The sequence below is a fragment of the Copadichromis virginalis genome, linkage group LG18 (assembly GCF_057382275.1).
Source record: "Copadichromis virginalis isolate Kocher_CV1m ecotype Utaka linkage group LG18, C_Virginalis_male_GT1.1, whole genome shotgun sequence".
Taxonomy (NCBI): Eukaryota; Metazoa; Chordata; class Actinopteri; order Cichliformes; family Cichlidae; genus Copadichromis; species Copadichromis virginalis.
In genome coordinates, this window is record NC_140635.1 from 15,560,991 (window position 1) to 15,567,802 (window position 6,812).

Consider the following 6,812-nt stretch of genomic DNA (forward strand, 5'->3'; position numbering starts at 1 on the left):
CAGTGATCATTAATTCTGATGAGTACCCAACCAGTTTAAATTTGCTGTAAATTGTAGCGCCATAAGTGTGGCTTCACTGTTTCTGAGGGTGGTTTTGGGAATAAACATATGATTATTTGTTAATATTTAAAAGGAAAGTGAGACATTGTGAATATAAGTCTGTGTGGGACACATATTATATGTGAAATGCATCATCTGAAAACTGTAACATAAACCAGAAATGTAAGAATTCTGATACCAAGTATCAGGAGGGGTTAGACTTGATCTAACCTGTAACCCATAAAAGAAATGATGCTCACTCTGTATATTGTGTGTATTTAGAGTAAAATATGTATAATATCTTATGACTTATTAAAATAGATGCATCACAGTATGAGCAGCACAGGGGTTCGTTAGATCCATTAGATGGTGACAACAGTTTTAGAGAAAACTGATAACCATAAGGTCAGGGACACAGTGCTGACTACATATTAATATTTGAATAGAAAGGGAAAAAATGTTTTCTCTAAATTTTGTTTTGCTTGTTTTTGAGTTTGCTTATAGGATATTTGATTTTTCTATATGATATTTGGGTTTGAAGACAGGACCCAAATGCAGACACTTGAGACAGGACTGGACTTAACAAAAAGCAGAGCTGTTTATGTAAGCTGGATGAAAACCACGCACGAATACAAAACAAAAGGCAAAAGGAGACAAAAACTAACGATAACTGTTAGAGTTTGTATTGTTGATTGTCATTTATGCTTAGAAATATTTAACCATAGATGCTTAGAGGTGTATAATCAATTGTGTAGTGATAAGTTGTGTGATCTTTAACAGGCTACAGAGGCTTGGTGTGCATTCCACACTAGAATGCACACCTACATCCTGGGAGCACGGGAAGAGGTCGCATCTTGTTTTAATTGTTTTATGGTAGGATTAACGTAGCTACGTCTGTTCTAGTCTAAGTGCTTTTCTGTTTAGATGAACTGCTGGACTTCCTCACCGGGGGGGGGGTCTAGTCTACCCTCTTCCTGACCAAGGATGTTTGACCCTTTGATCAGCAACACACACACACACACACACACACACACACAGGCAAGGTACTCTTTGTTTGTATGTAGACGTCGGTATGTTAATGAACCTATGCATATTCATGTAACCTCAATAAAAGGACAGTGTATGGGAGGACGGACGAGACCAACTGGAGTCAAGCGGTTGTCCGGTTCTCTCCCGTGCACGAGTACCATGAAGAAGTTTGCCTACTTGTGTCTTGCTTGCAGTGTAATTATATTGTCTTCAACGTTCCAGCGAATAGGTTCAAGCTACAAACCTATCATTAATTGGTCCTTCGATGCCGGAGCCCTGGAATCGCATTCACCGAGGGGAGGAGAGGCACGCTGAAAGGCTGACGTCAGCCAGGAAGTTCCTGTGGATTCGCGGTCTGTCTTTTCTCCTCGATGAATGACGGTCGGCGGGATTCGGGCTGATATTACACTCTAAGCAACGCCAAGTAAGTTTAAAGAGGCCGACTCTATAACCGTGTCGTTGTGCAGTCTCCGCCACTGTGTGAGGCGTTGAGAAGAGGCCGACTCTATAACCGTGTCGTTGTGCAGTCTCCGCCACTGTGTGAGGCGTTGAGAAGAGCCCGACTCTATAACCGTGTGGTTGTGCAGTCTCCGCCACTGTGTGAGGCGTTGAGAAGTTCGCTACTTTGTGTAGCGATACCCGGGTTCCTTGCTACTTTGTGGAGCAAGAGGTTCCTCGCTACTTTGTGTGGCTAGAGGTGAGTTCTCCGCCGCTTTGTGGGGCGTTGAGAAGTTCCGCGGGGTCCAGACTGTGCTGGACGATAGGCCTATTTTGTGTTGTTTTTGTTGTCGTTGTCATTGTTGTCATCGTTGTTGTTGTTGTGTGAGTGTGTGCGGAGCAGAACATGTGGTCTGTGACACCAACTGTTGTTGTTATCATGGGTTTCTAAGCAACCAAGAGTGAGTCGGAGGGAGACAGACGTTTGTGCTGGATTTTGCTCCTGGCAGCACAAAGTATTTATGTAAAAAAGAGAGGGAGCGACGGCTCCACAGCTGCGCGGGTTCACGCGAGCGCGGTCACGCGGGTTTCGCGCGGACCTGAGCCGTGCGGTTAATCGCAGGCTTAAAAATGGAAGAGATTAAAATGTTAGAAGTTTTCAGAAAACACACCAGCCTTGAAGAGCGTGTGGAGAAGGCCAGCCCACATCAGCAGCTATGCTCTGGTGGGTGGCTGTCCCCCCACCCCTTGCTGACACAAAACGTTAACTCTTCAGCCTGTGTGCCAGACCATAGACGTAATTGAGGTGGATAGTTGTTAAAAGTCATCTACATTACGCTTGTGGTTGCTTAAATTCAGTACAATGACATGTGAGGTGAAGTGATATAGATAAATATTTAAACTAATGAAGTGCATAGAGGCACTTGACCTGTGTGGAAGACGGTCGTCTTATTATGAGCCATTGTTGAGATATAGAGCACATCTGTGAAAACAACTAATATGCTCAACCCTGTATGAAACATCTAAAAGTACATGATGGAGAAGCTGAGTTGAATATGAAAGTGTAAAACTTTGCCACTGTGGGCAGAGCAACTACTGTGTGATGTTGCGTTGCAGTTTTTTTTTTTTTTCTTCTGAGCTGATGAGCAGGCTACACATTATTAGATCGAGAACTGTCTGGGAACTACTCTAAGAGAGGGAAACAGCGCTATGATAACTGTGATAACTGGAGTGTGCAACGTTTCCATGAGCAGTTTTCCTGCATCTTGACTTGTGTGTAGAGTGTTCATAACATCGGCATCATGTTTTTGATTATTTGTTTGTTGGGTTGAAAAATAGTTAAATAAACTGGTGATCATATTTACGGATCACCATGGCACATATCATCAGCCATGTGATTTATTTTTGCAGATGACAAAGTGAGTGTGACTGTGTCTGACATCACAGTGTTTTTGTGCACTGTGCAAGAGTAATTGCCTTTGATTGTGAGTGACAGCGGTGATTTTGCAGGTCACCAGCTATTGTAAATAAAAAAAAAAAAAAAAAAAGAGTGAATAAGAGGGAGAATTTATATTGTAGAAAAAAAATAATCATAGGAAAAAGGTTTTGTGTTGATCAACCAAAAAAACAACTATAATTTCATTTTCTGCTTTTAAGAAAGGATTGTTCACAAAAACAGAGAGAGAGAGAGAGAGATGTGTTGATTAAGCAGTGATGATAATAATGAAATGTCTTAGTTTGTCACTTTCAGGTGAAAAGCAGACCTGAATCAATTTTCCACATGCAGCGGTCGGAAGAAAGTTATAGTTTAACATCATTGGAAACATGCAGGCCAAGTTTCTGGCTGACTTATTTACAGTGCCATGTGTTTCTCAACCTCACAAGCGAGCTCACTCCTCCCTGAAGATAAGGAATGCAGCTCCATGATAAAGAGACAGCAGCAAGTCCTGAGCACAAAAAGTCCCAGCAAAGCAGCAGCAATGTGGATAAACAGCAGCAGCAGAAGAAAGCAAACCCATCTCCCTGTCTGATTGGATGAATTCCACGGAGGGGCGAGCAAGATGGCGGTGGCAGCATGTTGAAATGCTCAAAAAGGACTGAGTGACTCGGGCAAGCCACATGCGGCTAGCGACATGAAAGAAATGGACCCTTCATGATGCGTTCAACGTGCCAGCGCTGTGGTGGGAAAGGCTCCATCATAAACACGCCCTGCGCCGAGGTTCAGGCCAAGAAGAAGAAGACGATGACTTCCAAGCCCAAGAAGGTCAGCCTCAGCGTGGGCGAGCTGATTGTGAAAGCCGTGGCCGCTTCCAAGGAGCGCAACGGCCTGTCCGTGGCCGCTCTCAAGAAGGCTCTGGCTGCCGGAGGCTACGATGTGGACAAGAACAAGGCCCGTGTCAAGACCGCCATCAAGAGTCTGGTGGCGAAGGGCACTCTGGTGCAGACCAAGGGCACCGGGGCCTCCGGATCCTTCAAGATGAACAGGGTTACTGAGACCAAAGCTAAGACGCCCGCCGCGGCCAAAGCCAAGAAACCGGCAGCAGCTGCTAAGAAGTCGCCCAGGAAGGCAGCAGCAGCAGCACTTCAGCCACTAGCACGAAGTCAACCGCATCAGAGGACAATAGGGAGAGTGGCTGTGACTTCACTGTGCATGTGAAGAAAACGTTTGAGGAGAGCTGAACAGTTGGAGTTTGACATTTGCCACCTGTGGAGTAAAATGGCAAGAAGAGACAGTGGAACACAGGACAAAGCTGAAGGAGAACTGCCGGCTGTTGGACTGTTGAAGAGTGAGAGGACAACAGAGTGAGAAGACTAGGTGAGAACACATAGGAATTATTTAATGTGGGAAATCAAAATTTGGGTTAGCAAACCTGGGGAAAAGAAAACTGACTGCTTAAGTTGGAAAATTGAGACGGAGTCTGAAACATTGCGAAAATAGAAACATATACAAAATCACACACACACAAGCAGAACATGCATTAACCCTACTAACAATTCCAAACACAAAATGACTCATGAAGACTCATAGCACATTAGTTAAGAAATGATTAAATAATAGCAGAGAAGTGTGTAGGAAAGGCAGCTTTAAGAACATGCTCTGCTGGATATGCAGCTCCACAGACATGCATTAGACCTGCCTAATAACACAAACACATGTAATGAAAATTAGCTTGTTATCTTTCATCAGTGTTACAATAGTGTCAATTTAGCAGACACTTGTTATCAAATGCTGAATTTATCCTAAAGAAAAAAATTGACTCTCCAGGTTGCAGGACAACAGTTTAACTTTTGTGGGAAAAAAGATCCTGGTTTGACCAACCAGTGATCAGACAATAAATTTAGTTGTTAAAATGGTAAATTGGGAGAAGCTTCCTGCTTGATTGAGGCAGCACATGTAATTTGCTGTATGAGGGAAATTGTCTTTTGTGATACTATTTTGAACATGCTTTTCTGTTGTCCTGTCAACTTAGTGGGTTAATAGCTGATATGCAAATTAGTTGATTGGTTTTAGATTAATGAAAGGTGACTGAATTCTAGTATGAGTGAATGAGATGTGTTGGAGTTGTTGTGTGTTGAGTGGAGACTCTAAAACACTGAGTTTCCTGCTTTGATGTGCGAGTGAATCCTGTATTTAGATACACAACTCTGAATACGTCAGAACAAACGTCTTTTGTGAAGTGCATGACAGCATGTCACATGTTTTATGATGAAGGGAAAAAGGAAAACTGAATAAAATAGATCTGTGGCCTAAATGAGTGAAGAACACAGACCTGGTGATTAAACTCATAAGTTAAAGAAGACATTAGGCTTATGTTGTGAGTGGTGCAGCTGATGGTTGGTTTGGAGTGAATCTAGCTGATGATTCTTCTCCTGTTGTGAAGTTGATGAGGAGCTTGTGTCATGACTTAACAAGGCCTTTTTATTTTGATACTTTCACAGTGCACTGAAAGTTTTGTTTGATAATCTCTGTTCTTTAAGCAGATCTGCACGTCGGGAATTAAAAGCGCTACACGTCGTCGAGAAAATTGTGACAAGTGAGTTTTCTCCACATTAATTTGGGCTTTGGAGAAGACCACTTATTATAAGTGTCCCAGCCTAAAAAAAAAAAAAAAAAAGGATTCAGTGAGGTAATCCCATCTAAAAGTTCTTTTTCTTTTTGAAATGACGTCATTTTGCTGAGAGTGGAAACTAAATGCGACGATAGGTTCCACTATCAGCAAAGAAAGAAAGAATGAATGCATGAATGAGTGAGTGAAAGGAAAACAAAACTGACTGACTGACTGACTGACAAAAGCTGACAAGACTTTACTGATGTAACACGACTGTGTGAAGTTGACCCCCGCCTGGCAGGGGTGCAGATGAGTCTGTGTGTGCTTCCCTTTACAGGAGCAGAAAGATGACAGCAACACTCGAGGTTGCGTGATGATTTAACATTTTAAATGCCATTTTCTGTGTCTGTGAATTTACTATGTGTGTGTCATTCACTAGCTTGTGTGCTCACAGAGATATCTGTGACAAAGTATGCATACGCCTGCGCAAGCGCTAACATTTGCATTTTCGTTTTTACAGCATTACGGTTCTTCATGTGTTTGATCATGTGATTTATAGGAATACTGGCTAATGTTTCTCTACTACAAGATTTCTGGGTTTATGTGTGAAGAAAACTGTAGTTACAGGCTATATGTTGATGGAGAAATTAATATAGTTTGAGACATACTGTGATGAGACCAGTGTTACTTTTTCCACAGCGAGTGTTAACTTTATGGTGTTTTATGGCACCTCTGGAATGTGGATGGCCGACGCCTGCCCACCAGGATGGTCAATGTGTATTGCTAATGTTTGTTTTTCTGAGACTGCATTTAGAAGAATCAGCTGAAGCGGACAAGTGACATGAGTAAAACAAATAAGAGATTACGGTATTTATGGAATAGTTTATTATGGGCTCATTTGCTGGCCACTTTTGAACCCATAATAATAATATATGAGTGGAGTGACTTTGCTTAAGAGAAGTCACTGATTACATTAATGTTAACAGAGTACATGGGATAATCCATGTCTGAGGTGAATTAGAGTAATAGTTGTAGTTACTGCTTTGAGAAAACCTGCACATGACACTTGTCTTGCTGATGTTGAATGCTTATTACTCTTATGATACAATTGTTTACAGGTATGAAGTTTGATTTCACTTCCAGATTTTGCTTTCCAGGCCGTGATGGTGTGTATGCAGGCTCCTGGGAGAGCCAGGTGTTAAGCAAACTTAATATGCAACACACGCTAACATCTTTTATTGCAGGGTTATGGAGCTA

The 6,812-nt window shown here is 42.2% G+C and overlaps 1 pseudogene; it reads left to right on the forward strand.

Moving 5' to 3' along the window:
• The first annotated feature begins 2,695 nt into the window (after window positions 1–2,695).
• On the forward strand, window positions 2,696–4,271 carry LOC146687536 (histone H1 pseudogene; annotated as a pseudogene).
• The last annotated feature ends 2,541 nt before the right edge of the window (window positions 4,272–6,812 follow it).